We start from the raw sequence: 11,935 nt of genomic DNA on the forward strand, positions 1-11,935 counted from the left end.
GGTGTCAACAGCTGCCCCTCTTTGAAGGTGAGCTCGAAGAGGTTGCCTTCAAAGACAAATTGAGACCTAAATTTTGGTCATGCACATGCAATGAATGATTTTTTTGTTGGAAAATGAATTCCATTTTTTAATGTAAATTATATGATGCATGAAAATACTAATGCAAATGATAGATGAACCTACCTGAAATAACTTACCTTCAAGGAGAATAGAGTAATTCGAGGTAGTGGGTGTTACTTGTCTAGGACCCGTACCATTCTACGGTCGCCTAGAATAGTAACATGACTTTGTGAAGATGCTGCTTTCCCAGGACCCGTACCATTCTACGGTCGCCCAGTATGACAGAAATGAGCTGCTTTCTCAGGACCCGTACCATTCTATGGTCGCCCAATACGGCAGAAAAGTTTTGTAAGGAACTGCTTTCCTAGGACCCGTACCATTCTACGGTCGCCCAAGACGGCAGAAATGTTTTGTAAGGAAATGCTTTCCCAGGACCCGTACCATTCTACGGTCGCCCAGTACGGCAGAAATGTTTTTTAAGGAACTGTTTTCCCAGGACCCGTACCATTCTACGGTCGCCTAGTACATACGGCGAAAGGTTTTGTCTAGGACCCGTACCATTCTACGGTCGCCTAAACGGGGATTCATTTTCCAGGACCCGTACCATTCTACGGTCGCCCGAATAAGGAATAGGTGTTGTCAAGGACCCGTACCATTCTACGGTCGCCTCAACGAAGAAAATTATTTTTCAGGACCCGTACCATTCTACGGTCGCTGAATGAAGAAATTGCTTTTCCAGGGACCCGTACCATTCTACGGTCGCCTGTTAGAGCAATAAATGTTGTCTAGGACCCGTACCATTCTACGGTCGCCTAGATTGAGGTTTTGCTTGGCTAGGACCCGAACCATTCTTCGGTCGCCCAGCCTTGCGATAGAAATCATCCGACCAGGACCCGAACCATTCTTCGGTTGCCTTAATCGATTGAATCTGGATGAAAAATCTTTGGGGGACAACTCCATTGAGTGTCGGTGTAAAGGACTCTAGGCTACGAAAGCACGCCAGGTCGATAAAAGAAATCCTGGCTACGGAAGCACGCCGGTTCGATAAAATGGACTCTGGGCTACGAAAGCACGCCAGTTCGATAAAATAGACTCTGGGCTACGAAAGCACACCCGGTCGATATAATTGGACAACTTGACCAAGTCAAGTGTCGATGTACTTGAGAGAGAATACCTACACAATGACAAGTATTTTAGAGTATGGTAGAGATATACTTACTCGATGATATCTCGATTCTTGGGGATATGTCTTTTGGAATTTGGATATCCCGTGGAGGTCTTTCACCTCATGGTGGAGGTTTCTCATCTCCTAATATCATGAAACATTCTGAAAGGAACTTGAATTACCTATCAGACATGATTTAAAGCAAAAACTGATATGCATTCATCAAAGAGATAAACAAATTGAGCTACTCTAGAATGTATATTTCAAAATTCAATGAGATTTTCATCAACTCAATCGGGGTCCATGCATAATGACCTTTGCATCACCCAAATTTCCACTAGAAAGAATTATCATTCAAGACAATCTTCACTCATGACATGGATTTCCTAAGAATACCAAATGAGAGACCTTCAGTTAGAAAGGACTTTCACTCACTCTCATTTAGAGGCTATTTTATGAGAATCACTCCATCTCATTGTCATCATACTAACAAGGGTCCGAGTTTTCTCGTAAGCGTACGACCTTACTAATCGAGAGGTCTTTAATAGGGACCGTAATGTGGGCTCGGTCAACGGCTTAACAAAGGGACTCTTTGAGTCAAGGCAATTGAAAGAACAATTTTGTAATCATCTCCGGGTTTACAAGTCAAGAACCCTGCAAAATGAGAAAGATATAATCTTGCTCGCACTTCTTCAAGCAATGCTTAAAACATGTGAACCTCTATGTTAACTCAAGTGCCCTAATCGAAGAGACTTTGTAAGGGACGTAACATAGGTTAGGTTCATGGGTTGAGAAATGAAAGGATCATCGGGCTCAAAATGTGTGTAAAGGGTGAAAGTTGGTGATCATCTTGGCATTGCCACCAGTTTTCTTTTTCATCATCGGGGATTGTCTTCATGAAATGCCCCATTGATTGTAAAAACTCAACTTTTGAGTTCTTTGAGTATTACCCCAATGGGATTCAATTCTTGCAATTGAGAGTCACCTTATCTTGACTTTCTTTTTTTCATCTATGGGCATTGGCCTTGCTTTTACCAGGCACACCGCTTTTCATGCCCCTAGTTCTTATTCATTTTTTTTCACTTTTTTTTCATAGGCATTGGCCTTGCTTTTACCATGCACACTGCTTTTTCATGCCCCTTAGTTCTATTTTGAATTCTATGCATTCATCAAGCAATTACACTTTGAATGACATTCGAACTTTTCAAGAGTCTTCATCTGCCTTTTGCCTTGCCCCAGTGTGGGGGATGATCACCAACTGGGTTTAAAGAAATGAAAAATTGCAGGCTCAAATGGGCTGTGCAAAGGATATAAGTATGTAGGGTAGAGAAAGAAATGCTCTTCGTCATCCTAAGGCACTTAAATTACCACATGAATTAAATGTAATAGCATGACAAGAAGATTGATGCAAGTGAAAGCAAGAAAATTTCAATCCATTCACTTTACTTTATGGTGCTATCTTACCCTCCAATTTGCCCCAAAGTGGGGTGGTTCTTGACAGGGGTAATTTGAAAAGAATCTCCACAAGTGTATAAGGCTCAAAAGGGGTTAAGCAATGTATCACCTATAGTGTTTGGGATAGAGAAATGAACTGCCCCTCATCATTTCGGTCATCGTACCTTTTGCGAGAGAACTCTTTACCTTGTAGATATGGAACTTCCTACACTTATCTCACAAGTGTATAAGTAAGGGACTGTGTATAGGATAAGGCTTGCCTTTCATCATCATGATACGTCTCATTTAGCATTCTTAAACATTGATGTCACTCCATTGAGTTGTCTATCTTGACAAATCTCCACATGAAATTGGTGAGCTAAATCAATATGAAAATTTTCTTTTCGAAAGAGTTGAGCAACTTTAAGCATAAAAAGCTTTTGTGACTTCAAACAAACAATTTACCATACTCAAAAATTCTTTCATAAGTATGAAAAACATGATTGCAAGCATTCATTCAATGAATTGTCCCACGAAGGGATTGTCTTAGCAATGGATGTCCTTGGATTGTCTCTATCAATCAAAAGTGAAAATCCGTTTTTTTGATTTGATGAATACTCCATTCTGGCTTTTGCTCCTGCACAAGAGAACGTGCATGAATAGGATAGTATGCAACTCAAAGTAAACTCAAATTGCACAACCATTTTGGCTCGGATTGAGATTTTGTCTCGGTCATGTCACTACTAGAATCTGTAGTGCCCCCAATTCGTCATCCGCAAGGAAAAGAATAGAGTGTCAATTCCAGAATTAATTATATTCATGAACACAATGTATCCATTTCATCCAAGACAGATTATCCTCTTTTGATTTGTTCCATTATTTTCTCATGGAAATGAGAAACTTCATTTGGCCTTCGAGAATGACATCTCACACAAATTGTTATGAGATGTGCCACATATCACACTTTGGAATCAAGATGTTTTTCTTCACTCTTGGGATATGTCATCAAGATCGTTAGGAAATGATCATTTGCCCCCACGTCTATTTTTCCTCTCGGATGTATGTTCCCAAATCAATGGGCCCACTATCATTGGAAATTGATGCGTTATTTTCAAACGCCTCTTTGTTATGCTCTGAGACATGAAGTAAATGAGTCAGAAAATTAAACAGGGCTAATCTAATGCATGCTTTTGGAAATGGCTTAAAAAATGATTTTTTTAAATTCTTTTTGGATGAGGAAGCATGAAGAAGCCCAGTCCTCAAAATTCTCCTTGGATGATATTTTCTTTTTATTGTTGGATATCGTCATTGGGACTGGTTTGGCATACCCCATCATGTCCTCAAAACAAAACTTGTAATTCTATTGATATCCATCAATCAAATTACATTTATTGGAATGTGATGCTCAAGCACAGAATAAATTGAAATCAATTCCTAAAAAGCAATAAGAATTCCCATGCAGGGGAAGGTGCATGCCCCTAATTAAATAAGGAAATCGAACTACTTAAGACCATGAATCATGTGTACTTGAATTCTTCACCCTTCTTGATCTTGTGATGCAAGCCCTTCAGGTTTGATATTCTTCCATAGATATGTTGCTACCCTCTTCATGATGGCATCAAATTCGACTACCTCAGGAAAATGAGACAATTCAAAAGGTCTTCTTGGCTATCTTTTTGGAGTTGCAATTTCTCACTAAAGATAAATTGCAGCACTTTTGCTTGACGAGATAAGCTCTTCTTTTATTTGTCATTTTAGCTCTCAATCATGAACAGATGGGTGAGCGGGATCGTTCCATATTCACCTAATTCAAATGAACGGGAACGAGTAAGCATGAAGTGTAAATAGAAAGTCGATCCATGACAATGATCTAATCGATTTTTCCATTTTTTTCATTTATTCATGAAAAGTTCTTACAAGAAGGGCATTTCCTAAAAATGGACTAGGAAAATAAAGATAGACACCCTAACAAGACCAAATTTCCTAAACATGAATTGAAAACAAATTCTCCAAAGTTTTTTTTGGCAAATGATTCATTGCATGGCAATTTCCTCATTTAATTTATAATTGACAAATGAATTAGATCAAACGACTAACCTAGATTGTCATGGATAGACCAAAAAGTAAATTGCATAGTATAGAGATAGAAGACTTACTTCACCAAGGAAAATTAATGGCAATCACATAGACATGCGCATGATAAGTGGCTCGATTTCTACTCTATAAGGCTTATCAAGGTGGAGCCACAAGGATGATCGGACTAGCCACGGGCTTGTGGACTATGTCGGGTCCTCATGACTCCGGCTTGGTCAAAGAGCCGACCCGGGTCGCGAGCATGCGGACCGAGGTGGGTACTCTTGACACCATGAAAGAAACCGGGATTGAGATGGGCGACTCGTACCGCGAGCATGCGGTCGGAGTGGTATCCATCTCAATACCATCATAAATGATCCTATGCGGCCCAGGTCCGGCGGCAGGTTGTGTGTGCAACAGTGTAGTGCTAGATGCAAGGCATGCACGGCAGTTTATATCAAGCAACACTTCGTTCGTGAAAATAAACCATACATTCCTACACCTCCCTGCAAAACAAAGGTTAGCAAACACTTCCCCTTATACCTCCCATCTTGCAAAAACATCTAACACCTTAAATGTTAGGGACGTACCTGGAATCCTCATTTTGCCAAACAAAAATTCTTTCAAAAGAAAAGAAAAATTGGCCTAAGTCCACTAAGAGTTTCAACTCAAGTCCCCAGCGGAGTCGCCAAGCTGTCGCGACCAATTTTTCGGGGAGTTTGAACCACTTAGGGTTTGGCTAATGGATTGTTAAGCCTAGACTTAACTTGGGCTCTCCCAAGCCCATACCAATTCGCGACTTAGGTTTAAGTTCTTAACATGCAATTGAATTTTAACTAGGAGTCGCCACTAATCTATTTTTGGTAGGTCGATTAGAAACCCAAGTAAAATAATGGGAGAATTACTTTACTTCTACGAACAGGCAGACTATGGGTACGGGGGACTTGATTACGCTAGATTTCTCTAACGCCCTTTCGGTACCATTTCTCTTATTTAAAAAAAAGGTTTTGCAAGCAGCTTGAATTGATTTTAAACTAATTCCCTAACATGTGAGGTGTTCATGCAGGTGTGCGAGGTGTTCATGCAGGTGCGCAAACCACCAATTTAACACCCAAGTAAAGCAATAAATAAATTGCAGGACTTACCTCAAAGCAACGAAAGCATCTGCAATGTTAAATTAAAATCCACATCAACAACCCTAGATATGGTTTCTAATTAACACGCAATTTTTGTTTTGTTTTCACTTAATTAATGAAAATCATGCAATATGCAATGCAATATTAACTAAATGACCTAATCCTAATGACATGTAATTTCTAATTAAATGGGCCTAGCAAAAATCACTAAATGACGTGCATAGTATGAACCTAATTCTATAAAACGTGCACATGATTTTTATTTTCCTAATAAGTATGCAATCTATCATAATATGCAATGACGTGCAAAAATGTCCTAATTCTAAATTTTTTATGAAATTCGAAATTTAAAATTGCCAAATAATTAAACATGCAATTTAAATTAATGAGAAGAAAATATGATATCCTAAATTAATGTTTTTGGTCTTTTTATTTAAGAAATTGAAATAAATTTCCTATCCTAAACATGCAACATAACATTAAAACCAGTAACATCCTAACATGCATTTAACCTAACTCAATTATTATTATTTTTTTTTTTTGGGTTTTCCCTTACGGGAGCAATCAAATAAAGGCATCGAGAATAGCACTGCAACAAATCAAGCAAGATATCATCCATGTCCATTTAATTTTGGAAATAAATTGACGAATCGTATCTCGCGCATGAGATCGGATCGGTCAATTTTTAAATAAAAACCACGAATCGTATCTCGAGCGTGAGATCGGATTGGTGATTTTCCGTGCGATTGCGGGTCGTATTTCGAGCATGAAATCGGACCATCAATCATATGCACATTGCGGAATTAGGAAGATTTCCTAATTTAGAAGACTACTCGAGTTGCGAATATCGGTCATGTGCATCAACAAACATATCAAATAAGGAAACGGAATTTTCGGAAATTAAAATAATCAAAATTTTTACCTATTCCGAATATTAATTTCCAATTTGGACTTTGCGCAATTGGACCGGGGCTGCAACCGGCGCTTCGGGTGGGACAAGCGATGGGCGTTTATGGCCAATGAACCTACAAAGGCAGAACTTTTACGGGATGGCCCGGCTCATGGATGAACTCGCGATAGGCTCGGCACGGCGTTAGGAGAACAAGTTGTCTCGTGGTGGATCACAAGTGGCTCATCAATGTCTTCAGTTCGTTGAGGCACGTCGACAAAGAAAAGGACAAGGACGGCAAAGCAGGTTTGCTCGGCTTGCGATTGTTGACCCACGGTGGACGTAATTTACCGAGACAGGACTCGCATTGAGGATCTCCGTGAAGCCTCTTGGGATTTGTTAATACTCAAATGTGGGGTCTCTCCTTGGTGTTTTCTACAATGACGAGGATGTGGGCAGAACCTGAAAAAAAGAATTAAGAAAAGAATGTTAGTGGAATGCAAATATGTGATATTGATGAAGGATCGGCTTCCCCTTTCTTGTCCTTTGGCAAAAAGCTTCCTCTGCTTCTCTCGCCTTGGACCACTCCAGACAAAGAGCACCGCTTCAAAGGCTTCTCTTCTTTTTTATGCTTTTGGTCACTCTCGTCCTCTCTGGATCGGCGATTGTGGGCAATTGGCAACGACAGGATCGTGGCCGCTTGAATCGGAACGTTGTATGGGATGACTTGTAGGCGAGGCAGAACAGGTGGCCTTTGATGATGAGTGAACGCGTCGAATTGTGGATTGATCCTTTTTGCCCACACGACTGAATTTGGAGTTCGGACTTCACCACGTTGGCTCGACATCTTTTGCAAGTCGAGAATGGATCTTCTGCGGAATTGTCTTCTTTGACTGGATAATATTCAACTTGAATACTTTCGGCAAGAGAACCTCTCCTGGGACCGCTGGAACTCAACGATGAGGGTAGAGCTCGGGGCACGTCGGGACAAAGCAGCTCGAGCAAGGCTTCACGGCTTCGTTGTTGACGAGGAGGCGCGGCAATGGTCACCGTCTCATGGTGCACGCGATATGAAGCTCGGCCGTGGGGTTAGCAAGGTTGCAGCCACGTGATGCTTGGCTGAACATTCCTCTCTCTCACATGTGTTTTCTCTCTATATTGTGGCCGTATATTCAATGTGTGGCCCTTCACCGAAACCCTACGCGAAAACCTTTTATAAATGAAGATTAGGGTTTTATTTTCCTTTTCAAATCAAAGATCCGCGAAGATTTCTTTTCGCACGCAATATCACTTTTCTTTTTTTTTCCACATCTCCTGATTTTATCACCTAAAGATAAGATTGCAACCCGATTTTCTTAAATTCCAAAATCCACCGTAATATTATTTCAAATCTCAATTTAGGTAATTCTTGTCATTAAAAGAAAACAGGCTCAGGCCAATTTACTTGCTTCGTGGGCTTAGTCCGACCTGCCAAATTAAAGCTTAGAACTACTAAATCAAACCCATTTGTCACCGACCCAATGTAAATGCAAATTAAGAAACAAATGCACCTAAAACTATATGCTATGCAATTAACTATTTTTTCGGAATAAAATTAACCCTTAATTTTTTAATGCAATAAATGACTAAGCGGGTCGCCAAAATTTAGGTGTCAACATTGGAGAATCACACAAAGACATAAAAAAAAAAAAAAAAACAAAAACTTATTTTAGATTTCGAGATTCTACATACTTAAAATTTGAAAATTACCCATTGAAATAGGTTTCTCAATTTTTAGAACTTGAAACTTATTCTACATACCTTGAAATCTAGAACCGAACACGCTCCTATTAGTCTGGTTCTTCGACTCGAGATTTTATCATGAAATCATGCTTATCCCTAATTGGCAAAAGGGCAAAGTCAAATTCCTTTTAGGCAAGATTTGCTTTCGCTTCATTTGCTTGTGAAATTTTGAGTCAAACTAGTAGACCTCGTCTTGGAAAAAATAGTTTGTAGAAAAAAGAAACCAAATTGAAGTTTACGATTTGGCCTTTCTAGATTAAATTACCGTTTAAATTTGATTGGTAAAGGAATCTTTGCATGGGTGAATTTATACGAAGACGAACTTTTAATATTATATCCACATGGATGCGGTTGACCAAAACATGAACTCGACGGCCCGGACCTTTCTCGGCCCAAATGCACTTTCGACTGGCCTGGACAAGGGCCTATGGTCGTAAAGACATTATCGACATTTGAGAAATGAGAGAGAAATTGAAAAAATAAAATCCACAAAGGGTTCTCGAACCTTGTTTCATACTCAACTGGTATGTTAACCTTCCCCTGTCATGGTATAAACTTTTGTCATGAAAATAGCGTTAGTATTTTATTTAATTCAGCGTAAAAATAAAAAGTTCCAAAATAATAAGATCGTTTATTCATTTTGTCAATAAAGACATAATCCGAACACATCATAATCATCTCATTCAGCTCACTAAGTGATATTGTTCCTCATAATGTGATAAGTTTAATTTATATACGCCATCATAAAATCTAAATATACCTTGTGGTTTCATAAAAATACAAAAGGCTAATAAATTAGCAGATGATTGAACGAATGAATTCTATAACTTTTTGGGATATGATATAAGTAAAAACATTGACATTATCCCTTCATAATTAAGTTGGAAAATCAATTTTTTCAAAGCAGGATTTGATCGTAATTATTAGAAGCATGAGAAAAAATAATATCGAAAGATGGAATAATAAAGACTAAAATGTAACGATTCGTCTTGACAATAACACATAAAATGCGAAAATGACGGAGGGAAAGTAAATTTGGCACTTAAATGTAAAATTGAGAAAATGGAAAAAAAAAAAAAGAAGAAGAAGAAGAAGGAAGAAGCAAAGTTTATAAAATTGGGACCAAAAAAAAAAAAAAGAGAAAAAGAAGGAGGGGGTGATTATGACAAAGAAAATCAAAGAGAGAGAGAGGGAGAGGGTGACACGTGTCCTCCCAAAACTCTTCTTTCGTATGTTGTGTAGATAGATATGGGAAGATATAGATTATTGCAACTTTGATCTATTTCACATATTTGTGGATTTTCTGTTGAAAGCAAGCAAAGCGAAGAGCCATCAATTAACTTGTGTTCCATTTGATATCTATTATCGAGTTCAAGGAAAGGTTTTCGGACACGCCGCCCAAGAATTTACTCTTAATTATATATTTATAACTAGTAAGCTCCTAGGGCTAGAATTTCTCGAACGCACCAGCCAGCTACGCCTTCTCGAAAGGGTTCGCAATTCACGAATTCATTGGAAACTAGCTTGACTTGCGATTTTATGAGTTTTTTTTTTTTTTTTTTTGAAAGAGCTAAAAGTTAAAGCTACATAGGGCAAAAACCTCAAAACTCAATTCACCAACGTAGAGGTGGGGAACTCTCCAATCACCATGCTGCATTGTTTATTAGATGCTAGTTATTATTTCCTTTCCAACATAGGAATTTGCTCAAAATGGGTATTCAATTCACCAAATTAGAGGTTGATTTGATATCTTCTTTCATAGGAACCGCATTACCAGTCTAGGTTTGCTTAGTTATGGGTATTAAATGCTAGGTGTTTAATAAGGCTCCCATTTTTTTAGTTTGTTCTACCCTAACTCATAACTCACTCTCATACTTTTGCTTTGTCTATTTGCAGAGCTTGGAAGTCTAATCCAACACTTAAAACTAAGACCTTAGTGGGTAACTAGCCAAATGTGTTTGATTTTATTCTTTTGCTCCCTTGAACAAAAAAAAAGAATATAAATCTGTTTAGTAACTTTTTTGTTAACAATATCAAGAAGTTAAGAAAAAAAGTTACTTCTTTGGTTTTAGGAAAAACTTCATAATCAATCCCACTATCCTTTTTTTCCCCTCTCTCTCTCTCTTCTCTCCTCTTCTTTTCCTCTTCTTCTTCTTATTCTTATTCCTTTCGTTGGTTGCCGGCCTCGACAATGGGCGGCAATGCTGCCTAGATTTGGGTGAGGTCAAGCCTGGCCCAACCAAGGCAAGGCTAAGCCTTGCCCAGTCGCTAGCCCTCGTTTGGCCAGTGATTGCCCATCATCTAGGCTAGCAACTAGTGAAAGGAAGAAGAAAAATAAGAAAAGAGAAAAAAAAATAGAAAACTATAAAAAATTATTTAAAAATTAAAAGAAATTCTAAGTTTGAAAGGAATTTAAGGATTATACCAAATGCATTTCTATTCAAGGAATATAAATTTTGTTTAGTTACTAAACACCTTCAAATGCTCGAAAGTTGTCCGAGAATAAAATTAGAAAAAATCATTCTTGAGCAAAAATTGTTTCTAGGAATATAATAGTTACCAAATGCCTCATAAACATTCTCACCCTTAGCCCCTTGATAAGGTAGGGGCTCAAATTTCCCACCTCCTCTTAGTGGTCATTGAGGCAACCACTAGTGGTTAATAAAGGCATGCATGATAATCATTCAATTTCTGTTTTATACTTATTTTTGGAATAGAAATCCACTTGATAATGTAATTTCATTTTTTTTATATTTCTAAAATAATTTTTAGTTCAAAAACAAGTTTGAAATATAAATAAAAAGTAAAAATTTTATACTTATTTGACTTTAGAATAGAAATATGAAATAAAAATTATTCTCATCACTTGTTTTTGCTACTAGCCCACCCACTCGTCTTTGTTGCCCACCATCCGCCGCCCCTTGCCATCCCTCGAGGTTCATTGCTATCCATCACCGCCGATTGTTGGTTGCTGCGATTGGTTATCACCACTGATGGTACCTCATTGTCCATTGTCGTTTGTTGCCATCGCTTGCCATCGCTAGTCACCGCCACCGGATACACCCCGCCATCTACTGCCACTTGAGATGGAGAAATTTGTGTAGTTATCAAACAATAAAATCTTGTGTCATTATCAAATACGTATTTTTACTCAAAAATTCAGTCAAAAATATAAATAGAATAATGTATTTTTGTTCTAAAAATCAATTTATGATCGAATAGTTATCGTTTGCACTCTAAGACTCCTTTTACTTTACGAAATGAATGATTTATAATTTTTGTTTAGAGAATGATCGTTTGCATCGCTTAGTAAAAATGACCAAATGAAAAATACTTTCATCGTGTATAAAATTGTTAGGCATAAATTATCATCAATAATAAAAACGTTTTCTATCG

Source organism: Eucalyptus grandis, chromosome 11 (genome assembly GCF_016545825.1).
Source record: "Eucalyptus grandis isolate ANBG69807.140 chromosome 11, ASM1654582v1, whole genome shotgun sequence".
Taxonomy (NCBI): domain Eukaryota; kingdom Viridiplantae; phylum Streptophyta; class Magnoliopsida; order Myrtales; family Myrtaceae; genus Eucalyptus; species Eucalyptus grandis.